Source organism: Bubalus kerabau, chromosome X, assembly GCF_029407905.1.
Source record: "Bubalus kerabau isolate K-KA32 ecotype Philippines breed swamp buffalo chromosome X, PCC_UOA_SB_1v2, whole genome shotgun sequence".
NCBI lineage: Eukaryota > Metazoa > Chordata > Mammalia > Artiodactyla > Bovidae > Bubalus > Bubalus kerabau.
Genome location: NC_073647.1, coordinates 79,515,824 through 79,529,266, shown reverse-complemented (window position 1 = coordinate 79,529,266; position 13,443 = coordinate 79,515,824). Strand labels below are relative to the sequence as shown.

The following is a 13,443-nucleotide window of genomic DNA, read 5'->3' as shown; positions in this document are numbered from 1 at the left end:
GATACCAAACTACAAATTCAGAAAGCTCACAAAGCACTAAGAAGGATAAATATTTTAAAATTTACAGGTATGAACATTATATTCAAAATGGAAAATTAAAAATAAAAATCTTTAGGGAACTTGAAGGGGAAAAACTCTATTTATGCATATGGGAATGAAAAGAAAAATTACTTATTTTATACCAGGTTGGATGAAACACAAACTGGGATCAAGATTACCAGGAGAAATATTAGCAACCTCAGATATGAAGATGACACCACTCTAATGGTAGAAAGCAAAGAGGAACTAAAGAGCCTCTTAATGAGTGTTTAAAAAAGGAGTGAAAAAGCTGGCTTAAAACTCAACATTAAGAAAACTAAGATCATGCATCTGGTTCCATCACTCAATGGCAAATTGATAGGGAAAAAGTGGAAACAGTGACAGATTTTTTTTTTCCTTGGGATGCAAAATCACTGCAGACTGTGACTGCAGCCATGAAATTAAGATGCTTCTCTTTGGAATAAAAGCTATGAGAAACCTAGACAGCATATTAAAAAACAGAGACATCACTTCAGTGACAAAAGTCTGTCTAGTCAAAGCTATGGTTTTTCCAGTAGTCATGTACAGATGTGAGTTAGAACATAAGAAGGCTGAGCACAGAAAATTGATGCTTTCAAACTGTGGTGCTAGAGAGGACACTTGAGAGTTCCTTGGACAGCAAGAAGATCAAACCAGTCAATCCTAAGGGAAATCAACCCTGAATATTCATCAGAAGGACTGATACTGAAGCTGAAGCTCCCAATACTTTGTCCACCTAATGAGAAGAGATGACTCATTGGAAAAGACCCTGATGCTGTGAAAAACTGAGGGCAAGAAGAGAAGAGGAAGACAGAGAATGAGATGGTTGCATAGCATTGCCAAATCAATGGACGTGAGTTTGAGCAAACTCAGGGAGATAGTGAAGGACAGGGAAGCCTGGAATAATGCAGTCCATGGGGTCACAAAATGGGCAGACAAGACTTAGCAACTGAACACAAAACTTTTTTTTTTTTTTTAAATTGAAGTGTAGTTGCTGTACAGTGCTTTGTCAGTTTCTGCTATACAGCGAAGTGAAAAAGCCATATACCCAGATGCCCTCTATTTCAGATTTCCCTCCAATTTAGGTCACCACAGAACACCAAGTATAATTTCCTGTTCTATACAGTATGTTCTCATCAGTTATCTATTTTAATACATCATCTTCCAACAACATAAGAGATGACCCTATACATGGACATCACCAAATGGTCAGTACCAAAATCAGATTGATTATAATTTTTGCAGCCAAAGATGGAGAAGCTCTATACAGTCAGCAAAAATAAGACCAGGAGCTGACTGTGGCTCAGATCATGAACTCCTTATTGCAAAATTAAATTGAAGAAAGTAAGGAAAACCACTAGACCATTCAGGTAGGACCTAAATCAAATCCCTAATGATTATTCAGTGGAACTGACAAATAGATTCAAGGGATTAGATCTGATAGACAGAATGCCTGAAGAACTATGGTTGGAGGTTCATAATATTGTACAGGAGGTTGTGATCAAGACCATCCTCAAGAAAAAGAAATGCAAAAAGGCAAAGTAGTTGTCTTGAGGACGTCATGCAAATAGCTGAGAAAAGAAGAGAGGCAAAAAGAAAAGGAAAAGAGGAAAGTGATAGACATCTGAATGCAGAGTTCCAATGAATATCAAAGAGAGATAAGAAAGCCTTCCTTGGTGATCAATGCAAAGAAATAGAGGATAAAATAGAAAGGGAAAGACTAGAGATCTCTTAAAGAAAATTAGAGATACCAAGGGAATATTTCATGCAAAGATGGGCAAAATGAAGGACAGAAATGGTATGAACATAACAGACACAGAAGATATTAAGAAGAGATGGCAGAAATACACAGAATAAATATACAAAAAACATCTTCATGATCCAGATAACCACAATGGTGATCACGTACCTATAGCTAGACATCCTGGAGTGGGAAATCAAGTGGACCTTAGGAAGAATCACTAGAATCAAAGCTAGTGGAGGTAATGGAATTCCACCTGAGCTATTTCAAATCCTAAAAGATCATGCTGTTAAAGTGCCGTACTCAACATGCCAGCAAATTTGGAAAATTCAACAGTGGCCACAAGACTGGAAAAGGTCAGTTTTCATTCTAATACCAAAGAAAGGCAATGCCAAAGAATCTTCAAACTACCACACAATTGCACTCAGTTTACATGCTAGCAAAATAATGCTCAAAATTCTCCAAGCCAGGCTTCAGCAGTTCTTGAGCTAAGAACTCCCAGATGTTCAAGTTGGATTTTGAAAAGGCAAAGGAACCAAAGATCAAATTGCCAACATCCATTGGATACTAGGAAAAGCAAGAGAATTCCAGAAGTAAAACATCTACTTCTGCTTCATTGACTATGCTAAAGCCTTTGACTGTATGAAGCACAATAAACTGGAAAATTATTATTAAAGAAATGGGAAAAACATACCACCTTTCCTGCCTCCTTAGAAACCTGTATGCAGGTCAAGGAGCAACAGTTAGAATTGGACGTGGAACAATGAACTGGTTCCAAATTGGGAAAGGAGTACATCAAGGTTGCATTTTGTCACCCTATTTATTTAACCTATATGCAGAGTACATCATGCGAAATGCCAGATTGGATGAAGCACAGGGTGGAATCAAGATTGCCAGCACACTTATCAATAACCTCAGATATGCACATGACACAACCCTTATGGCCAAAGGCAAAGAGGAAGTAAAGAGACTCTTCTTGAAGTTGCAAAAGAAAAGTGAAAAATGGCTTAAAACTGGACATTCAAAAAGGAACATCATGGCATCTTGTTCCATCACTTCATGGCAAATAGTTGCAGAAAAAATGGAAAAAAGTGATAGACTTTTTTTTTTTTTTTTTTCTTGGTCTGCAATATCACTGCAGATGGTGACTGAGCCATGAAAGTAAAAGATGCTTGCTCTTTGGAAGAAAAGTATTAAAAAAAAATTGATATTACTTTGCTGAGAAATGTCTGTCTAGTCAAAGCTATTGTTTTTCCAGTAGTCATGTATGGATGTGAGAGTTGGACCATAAACAAGGCTGAGCAGTGAAGAATTGATGCTTTTGAACTGCGGTGTTGGAAAAGACTCTTGAAAGTCCCTTGGACTACAAGGAGATCAAACCACTCAATCCTAAATCAATCAGTCCTGAGTATTCATTGGAAAGACTAATGCTGAAGCTGAAGCTCCAATACTTTGGCCACCTGATGTGAAGAGCAGACTCATTAGAAAAGACTCTGATCCTGAGAAAGATTGAAGGCAGGAGAATAAGGGGATGGCAGAGGATGAGAGGGTTGGATGGCATCACCAAATCAATGGACATGAGTTTGAGCAAGCTCTGGGAGATGGTGATGGGCAGGCAAGCCTGGTGTGCTGCAGTTCATAGGGTCGCAAACAATCAGACACGACAGTGCCTGAACAACAATATATATGTCAATTTCAATCTTCCAATTCATCCCACCACCCACACTTCTCTCTTGGCATCCATACATTTGTTCTTTGCATCTCTAATTCTGCTTTGAAAATAAGATCATCTATACCATTTCTCTAGATCCCACATATATGCCTGAATATAAAAGTGTTTTTTCTCTTTCTGACTTACTTCACTCTGTCGGACAGTCTCTAGGTCCATTCATGGCTCTGCAAATGACACAGTTTGATTACTTTTAATGCTGAGTAATAGTGTTTGACTGTGTGGATCACAATAAACTGTGGAAAATTCTGAAAGAGATGGGAATACCAGAACACCTGACCTGCCTCTTGAGAAACCTATATGCAGGTCAGGAAGCAACAGTTAGAACTGGACATGGAACAACACAGTGGTTCCAAATAGGAAAAGGAATATGTCAAGGCTGTATATTGTAACCCTGCTTATTTAACTTATATGCAGAGTACATCATGAGAAACGCTGGGCTGGAAGAAGCACAAGCTGGAATCAAGATTGCCGAGAGAAATGTCAATAACCTCAGATATGCAGATGACACCACCCTTATGGCAGACAGTGAAGAGCAACTAAAACGCCTCTTGATGAAAGTGAAAGAGGAGAGTGAAAAAGTTGGCTTAAAGCTCAACATTCAGAAAATGAAGATCATGGCATCTGGTCCCATCACTTCATGGGAAATAGATGGGGAAACAGTGGAAACAGTGTCAGACTTTATTTTGGGGGCTCCAAAATCACTGCAGATGGTGACTGCACCCATGAAATTAAAAGACACTTACTCCTTGGAAGGAAAGTTATGACCAACCTAGATAGCATATTCAAAAGCAGAGACATTACTTTGCCAATAAAGGTGCGCCTAGTCAAGGCTATGGTTTTTCCAGTAGTCATGTATGGATGTGAGAGTTGGACTGTGAAGAAAGCTGAGCGCCAAAGAATTGATGATTTTGAACTGTGGTGTTGGAGAAGACTCTTGAGAGTCCCCTGGACTGCAAGGAGATGCAACCAGTCCATTCTGAAGGAGATCAGTCCTGGGTGTTCTTTGGAAGGAATGATGCTAAAGCTGAAACTCCAATACTTTGGCCACCTCATGCGAAGAGTTGACTCATTGGAAAAGACTCTGATGCTGGGAGGGATTGGGGGCAGGAGGAGAAGGGAACAACAGAGGATGAGATGGCTGGATGGCATCCCCACTTGATGGACATGAGTTTGAGTGAATTCCCTGAGTTGGTAAAGGACAGGGAAGCCTGGCATGCTGCAGTTCATGGGGTCGGAAAGAGTCGGACATGACTGAACGACTTAACTGAACTGATCAAAAATGAATATTCCACTGCATATATGTACCATATTTTTTTTATCCATTCCTTTGTTGTAAATTTAGGTTGCTTCAATATCCTGGCTATATTGCTGTAATGAACATTGGGGCACATGTTTCTTTCTGAATTGTCATTTCCTCTGGGTATATGCTCAGGAGTGTTGTTGCTGGGTAGTATGGTAGTTTTATTTTTAGGTTTTAAAGGAACTTCCATATCGTTACTCATAGTGGCTGTCTGAATTTGCATTCACATCAACTGTACAAGATGGCTCCCTTTTCTCCACATCCTCTCCAGGACTTATTATTTGTAGATCTTCTGGTGATGGCCATTTTGATGGGTCTGTGGTGATACCTCGTTTTATTGTTTTTGTTGTTGTTGTTGTTTTTGGCCATGCTGTGTGGCATGTGGGATCTTAGCTCCCTGATTAGAGATTGAGCCCATGACCCTGTAGTTGAAGTAAAGAGTCTTAACCACAGGACCACCTTCATTGTGGTTTTGATTTGTATTTCTTTCTCTAGTAGTTATGTTGAGCAGCTTTTCATGTGTTTGTTGGGCATCTGTATGTCTTCTTTGGAAAAATATCTTTCCAGGTCTTCTGCCTAGTTTTTTTTTTTTTTTTTTTAATTTTAATTTTATTATTTATTTATTTATTTTTACTTTACAATATTGTATTGGTTTTGCCATACATCAACATGCATCCACCACAGGTGTACACATGTTCCCCATCCTGAACCCCCCTCCCACCTCCCTCTCCATACCATCCCTCTGGGTCATCCCAGTGCACCAGCCCCAAGCTTCCTGTATCCTGCATCAAACCTGGACTGGCGATTCATTTCTTATATGATATTATACATGTTTTAATGCCATTCTCCCAAATCATCCCCCCTCCCTCTCCCACTGCCTAGTTTTTGATTGGGTTGGTTGTTTTCTTAATATTGAACTGCATAAGCTGATTTTATGTTTTGGAGATTAATCCCTTGTGAGTTGCTTCATTCATAAATATTTTCTCCCATTTGATGGTTTCTTTTCACCTTATTTATGGTTTCCTTTTCTGCGCAAAAGCTTTTAATTTCAAAAAGGTTTCATTTGTTTATTTTTGTTTTTATTTTCATTATTCTAGGAGATGGGTCAAAAAAGATGTTTCTGTGATTTATGTGAAAGTCTGTTCTGCTTATGTTTTCCTCTATGAGTTTTATAGAGTGTTGACTTATATTTAGATTTTTAATCCATTTTGAGTTTATTTCTTGTGTATAGTGTTAGTGAGTGTTCTAATTTCATGTTTTTACATACAGCTCTTCAGTTTTCCACAATAAGCACCACTTATTGAAGAGATTGTCTTTTCTTCATTGTATATTCTTGACTTCTTTGTCATAGATTGGGTGACCATAAGTAATGTGGGTTAATCTGTGGGCTTTCTATCCTGTTTCACTGATTTATATGTTTATTCTTGTGTCACTGCCAGACTGTCTTTATGGCTGCACTTTGTAGTGAAGCCTGAAGACAGGGAGTTTTTCACCACTGAGATTAGTGTTTGCTCTGGGTTGGTCATATATGGCCTTTATTATTGAGGTAGGTTCCCTCTCTGTCCATGCTCTGGAGAATTGTTATCAAAAACAGGTGTTGAAATCTGTCAATAGCTTTTTCTGTATCTATTTAAATGATATGGTTTTAATTCTTCAATTTGTCACTAATGATAGGATGTATCACATCAATTGATTTGCACATATTGAAGAATTTTGCATCCCTGGGATAAATCCCATTTGATCATAGTTTAGGATCCTTTTAATGTGTTGTTGGATTTGGTTTGCTAATATTTTGTTGAGGATTTTTGCATCTATGTTCATCGGTGACAATGGCTTGTAATTTTCTTTTAGTGTGATATCTTTCTTTAGTCTTGCTATCAGGTGATGGTGGCCTCATAGAAATAACTTTGGAGTGTTCCTTCCTTTGACATTTTGGGAAAGAGTTTGGGAATGATGTGTGTAAATTCTTCTCAAAATATATGAAAATATTCACTTCTGAAGCCCTCTTGTCCTGGTTGTGGAATTTTGTTTTTTTGAGTCTTTTATACTCATAGTTTTAAATTTATTACTTGTGATTGGTCTGTTCATAGTTTCTATTTCTTCCTGTTTCAGTCTTGGAAGGTTGCAATTTTCTAAGATTTGTCCATTTTTCCCATGTTTTCCGTCTTACTGGCATATAGTCACTTGTAGTTGTCTCTTTTAAAAAAAAAATGCTTATTAATTTTTGGCTATACTCGGCCTTTGTGCACTGCTCAGGCTTTCCCTAGTTTCAGCAAGTGGGAGCTACTCTCAAGTTGTGGTGCTCAGGCTTCTCATTGCAGGCGCTTCTCATGTTGTGGAGCACAGGCTCTAGGACATATGAGCTTCAGCAGTTGTCTCTCTTGAACTCAGCAGTTTAGGCTTTTGGTTCCTAGAGCTTGGCCTCAGTAGTTGTGGTGCACTGGCTTAGCTGCCCCGATGCACATGAAATCTTACCAGAGCAGGTATTGAACCTGTGGCCCCTGCATTGGTAGGCAGATTCTTAACCACTGGACTACCAGGGAAGTCCTAGTTGCTTGTAGTAATCTCTTATGATCATTTGTACATCTGTGATGTCAGTTGTGGGCTTCCCTGGTGGCTCAGACGGTAAAGCGTCTGCCTGCAATGTGGGAGACCCGGGTTCGATTCTGGTTCAGGAAGATCCCCTGGAGAAGGAAATGGCAATCCACTCCAGCACGCTTGCCTGGAAAATCCCATGGATGGAGGAACCTGATAGGCTACAGTCCATGGGGTCGCCAAGGACTGGATGTCAGTTGTAATTTCTCTTTTTTCATTTCTAATTTTGATTTGAATCCTCTTCTCTTTTTTCTTGATGAGTTTGACTAAAGGTTTATGAATTGTGTTTATCTTCTCAAAGAACTTCCTTTTAGTTTCATTTATCTTTGCCTTTGTTTTCTTCATCTCTATTTCACTTATCTCTGCTCTGATCTTTATTATTTCTTCCCTTAAACCAATTTTTGTTGTTGTTCTTCTTCTTTCTCTAGTTGCTTTCATTTAGTTCAGTCGCTCAGTCATGTTTGACTCTTTGAAACCCCATGGCTGAAGCATGTCAGGCCTCCCTGTCCATCACCAACTCCCAGAGCATGCTCAAATTCATGTCCAACAAGTCAGTGATGCCATCTGACAATCTAGTCCTCTGTCATCCCCTTTTCCTCCTGCCTTCAATCGTTCCCAGAATCAGTATCTTTTCCAGTCAGTCAGTACTTCACATCAGGTAGCCAAAGTATTGGAGCTTCAGCTTCAGCTTCAGCGTAAGTCCATCCAATGAATGTTCAGGATTGCTTTCCTTTAGGATGGACTGGTTTGATCTCCTTGCACCCAAAGGGACTCTCAAGAGTCTTCTTCAACACTACAGTTAAGTGTCAATTCTTTACCACTTAGCTTTCTTTATGGAACAACTCCCACATCCATGCATGACTGCTGGAAAAACCATAGCTTTGACTAGATGGACCTTTGTCGGCAAAGTAATGTCTCTGCTTTTTAATATGCTGTCTATGTTGGTCATAGCTTTTCTTCCAAGGAGCAAGTGTCTTTTAATTTCATGGCTGCAGTCACCATCTGAAGTGATTTTGGAGCTCAAGAAAATAAAGCCTGTCACTGTTTCCATTGTTTCCCCAACTATTTGCCATGAAGTGATGGGACTGGATGCCATGATCTTAGTTTTTTAAATGTTGAATTTTAAGCCAGCTATTTCACCCTCCTCATTCACTTTCATCAAGAGGCTCTTCAGTTCCTCTTTGCTTTCTGCCATAAGGGTGGTATCATCTGCATATCTGAGGTTATTGTTATTTCTCCCAGCAATCTTGATTCAAGCCTGTGCTTCATTCAGCCTGGCATTTTGCATGATGTACTCTACATATAAGTTAAATAAGCAGGGTGACAATATACAACCTTGACGTACTCCCTTCCCAATTTGGAACCAGCCTGTTATTCCATGTCCGGTTATAACTGTTACTTCTTGATGTGCATACAGATTTCTCTGGAGGCAGGTAAGGTCGTCTGGTATTCCCACCTCTTTAAAAGTTTTCCACAGTTTGTTGTGATCCACACAGTCAAAGGCTTCAGCATAGTCAATAAAGCAGAAATAGATGTTTTCCTGGAACTCTCTTGCCTTTTCTATGATCCAACAGATGTTAGCAATGTGAACTCTGGTTCTTCTGCCTTTTCTAAAACCAGCTTGAACATCTGGAAGTTCTCAGTTCACATACTGTTGAAACCTTGTTTGGAGAATTTTGAGCATTACTTTGCTAGCATGTGAGATGAGTGCAATTGTATGATAGTTTGAACATTATTTGACATTGCCTTTCTTAGTGATTGGAACGAAAACTGACCTTTTCCAGTCCTGTGGCCACTGCTGAGTTTCCCAAATTTGCTGGCATATTGAGTGCAGCACTTTAACAGCATCATATTTTAAGACATGAAATAGCTCAGCTAGAATTCCATCACCTCCACTAGCTTTGTTCACAGTGATGCTTCCTAAGACCCACTTGACTTCGGACTCCAGGATGTCTGGCTCTAGTTGCTTTAGGTGTAAGCTAACGTTGTTTATTTGAGGGTTTTCTAGTTTCTTGAGGTAGGATTATATTGTTATAAACTTCCCTCTTAGAACTACTTTTGCTATGTCCCATGGCTTTTTAACTATTGTGTTTTCATTATCATTTGTTTCTGGGTAATTTTTATTGCCTCTTTAATTTCTTCAGTGATCTCTTGGTCATTTAGTAGCATATTGTTTAGCCTCCCTGTGTTCATATTTTTTTTTTCCCTGACATTGATTTCTAATTTCATAGCTTTGTGGTCAGAAAAGATGCTTGATACAATTTCAATGTTTTTAAATTTACCAAGGCTTTATTTGTGACCCAAGATGTAATCTGTTAGATAAAATGTTTTGGGTGAACTTGAGAAGAAAGTGTATTCTGCTGCTTTGGGAATGGAATGTGCTACAAATATCATAATTCTATCTAGTCTAATGTTTCATTGAAGATTTGTCTTTCTTCATTAATTTTCTGTCTGTATGTTCTGTGCATTGGAAACTGCCATGCGAAAGTCTACCACTATTTTTGTGTTGTGGTCAATTTCCCCTTTTATGACTATTGTGTTCAATTCAGTTCAGTTCAGTTCAGTCACTCAGTCGTATCCAACTCTTTTCGACCCCATGGATCACAACATGCCAGGCTCAATGGCTATTAACATTTGCTTTGTGTATTGAGGTGCTCTTATATTGGGAAACATAAATATTTACAGTTGCTGTATCTTCTTGGATTGATCTCTTGATCATTGTTTAGTGTTATTTCTTGTCTATTATAACTGTCTTTATTTAATTTTTTTTTTATGAGATGGGCATTGCTACTACTCCTTTCCTTCAATTTCCATTTGCATGGAATATCTTTTTCATCCCTTCATTTTCAGTCTGTATATGTCCTTAGATCTGATGTTGGTTTCTTGTAGCAAACATATTTATGGATCTTGTTTTCATATCCATCCAGCCAGTCTGTGTCTTGGTTGCGGTATTCAGTCTATTTTCATTTAAGTTAATTATCACTATATATTTTCCTATTACCATTTTCTTAATTGTATTTTGTTTGTTTTGTAGGTATTTTTCTTCTCTTCTGTTTCCTGCCTAGAGAAGTTCCTTTAGCATCTGTTGTACTGCTGGTTTGGTGGTCCTCAATTCGCTTAGCTTTTGTTTGTTTGTCTGCAAGCTTTTGATTTCTCTGTCAAATCTGATTGAGATCCTTGCTTGTTAGAGTCATCTTGGTTGTTGATTTTTCCCTTTCATCACTTAAATATATCTTGTGACTCCCTTCTGGCCTGCAGAATTTGCTGAAAAATCAGCTGATTATCTTATGCAGTTTACCTTGTATGTTTTTGTTGGATTTTCTTTGCTACTTTTAATATTTTTTCTTTGGGTTTAATTTTTATTATTTTGATTAATATGTATCTAGGTGTGACTTCTCCTTGGGTTTATCCTGTATGGGACCTTCTGTGCTTCCTGGACTTGGGTAACTGTTTCCTTTCCCATATTATGGAAGTTTTTGTCTATAATCTCTTCAAGTATTTTTTCAGGTGCTTTCTCTGTGTCTTCTGGGACACCTATAATTTGAATGTTTCTGTGTTGATTGCTGTCACAAAGGTCTCTGCTGCCCTCCTCATTTATTTTTATTTGTTTTTTCTTTACTTGCTCCCGAAAAGTTATTTACACCAATCTACCTTGCATCTCATTTATCTGTTCCTCTGCCTCAGTTATTCTGTGGTTGATTCCTTCTAGGGTGTTTTTCATTTTAGTTACTGTATTGTTCATCACTGATTGTTCTTTGGTTCCTATAGATCCTTGTTAAACATTTCTTGTATCTTCTTGATCCATGCCTACATTCTATTTCCAAGATCTTGGATCTTCTTTACTATCATTACTCTGAATTCTGTTTTAGGTAGATAACTTATTTCCTCTTCACTTTTTGGTTTTGTGGGCTTTTATCTTGCTATTTCTTCTGCAACATATTTCTCTGTCATTTCATTTTGTCTTACTTTTTATGTAATCTCTTTTCCAAAACCCTCAGGGTCATGGTTCCACTTATTCCTGATGTCTGTCCCCTGGTGGGTGAGGTTGATCCAGAGTTATGTAGGTTTCCTGGTGGGCAGGTCTGGTGTCTGAACTCTGGTGGGTGAAGTTTACTGTTTCCCTTCTGATGGGCAAGGCCACATCAGTTTGTGTGTTCGGGGGTGTCTGTGAGCTTAGTACAACTTTGGGCAGCCCATCTGCTGATCATGGGACTGTGTCCCTGTCTTGCTGGCTGTTTGTGTTAAATGTCCAGCACTGGACCCTCTAGATAGGTCTCTGGACCCACTGTGGGCACTGTTGGGGTGGCTCAGATTCTGATCTGTGCCAATTCCCACGTGTATTTCCCCACAAAGTACACTGCTACTAAAGCTAGACTGGTCTCAGTTGTGGGAACACTCTGCCTATTAATACATTCCAAAGACACAGGATTTACCATGCCAATCACAGGAATTTAATCTTCAGTTTGTGAAGCTTCAGAGAGATTTCCATTCTCTTCTTTAGTTGCACTACTTATGGGGCTCAGCTTTGTTTTGGGGTTCATCTCTCTGTGTGTGCCACCCTCATATGTCTGTTCCTTGCTGAGTTGAGAGAGAGAGAAAGGAGTGACTGATTGGGGCACACTTTACTCATTTAGGCTAGGGAGGGGTATAAGAAGAATTACTTTAGACTTACCTTCAGAAACCAGTCACTATAGAATAGAGTGGTATGAAATAATAATGAAATAAACCCACCAACCTAGAATTTTCGACTTACTGAACCTTTCCTTTCGAAGTGAAAAAATAAAGAGTTTCTCAGACAAACAAAATTTAAAGGAATTTGTGGCCATACCATCATTGCTGCCTTGCTAAAATGTTAAAAGAAAGTCTTCATAGAGAAGAACAATGATATAGGTCAGAAATTTGGATCAACATAAAAGGAGAGAGTTAGAGAAGCAATACATTAATATATCTATGTCTCTATTCTTAATCTAGCAAATACATTCTTCCAAATAATAACACCAATGATAATACAGAAGATGAGAGTGATGTTATAAAACACAAAACTGAGCTATGAAGATAATCTGCTCTAAGTTAATTTTCACTACCATTAAGTTGTTGATGTTCAGTTGTTAGGTCATATTTGACTCTTTTGTGAACCCCATGGACTGCAGCATTCAAGGATCTTCTGCCTTCCACTATCTCCAGAAGTTTGCTCAAATTCATGTCCATTGATTTGGTAGTACTATATACCCATCTCATTCTATTCCACTCCTCTTTTGCCTTCAGTCTTGTCTTTTCCAAATGCGTTGGCTCCTCACATCAGGTGGCCAAAGTATGAGAGCTACAGCACCAGTCTTTCCAATGATTATTTTGGGTTGATTTCCCTTAGAATTGACTGGTCTGATCTCCTTGCAGTCCAAGAGACTCTCAAGAGTCTTCTCTATTCAGTTCAGTTCAGGCGCTCCGCCATGTCTGACTCTTTGCGACCCCATGAATTGCAGCACGCCAGGCCTCCCTGTCCATCATCAATTCCTGGAGTTCACTCAAACTCATCTCCATCAAGTCAGTGATGCCATCCAGACATCTCATCCTCTGTCATCCCCTTTTCCTCCTAACCCCAATCCCTCCAAGCATCAGGGTCTTTTCCAATGGATCAACTCTTCACATGAGGTGACCAAAGTATTGGAGTTTCAGCTTTAGCATCAGTCCTTCCAATGAACACCCAGGACTGATCTCCTTTAAGATGGGCTGGGTGGACCTCCTTGCAGTCCAAGGGACTCTCAAGAGTCTTCTCCAACACCACATTTCAAAAGCATCAATGCTTCGGCGCTTAGTTTTCTTCAGAGTCCAACACTCACATCCATACATGACCACTGGAAAAACCATAGCCTTGATTAGACAGATCTTTTTTTGGCAAAGTAATGTCTCTTCTTTTTAATATGCTATCTAGGTTGATCATAACTTTCCTTCCAAGGAGTAAGCGTCTTTTAATTTCATGGCTGCAGTCACCATCTGCAATGATTTTGGAGCCCAAAAAAA

General features: G+C 38.9%; 1 protein-coding gene across 1 annotated transcript in view; it reads left to right on the top strand.

Annotated features, from left to right (window-relative positions):
* Positions 1-13,443, top strand: part of DACH2 (dachshund family transcription factor 2) — an 800,915-nt gene that overhangs the window by 598,985 nt on the left and 188,487 nt on the right. The window lies entirely within an intron of this gene.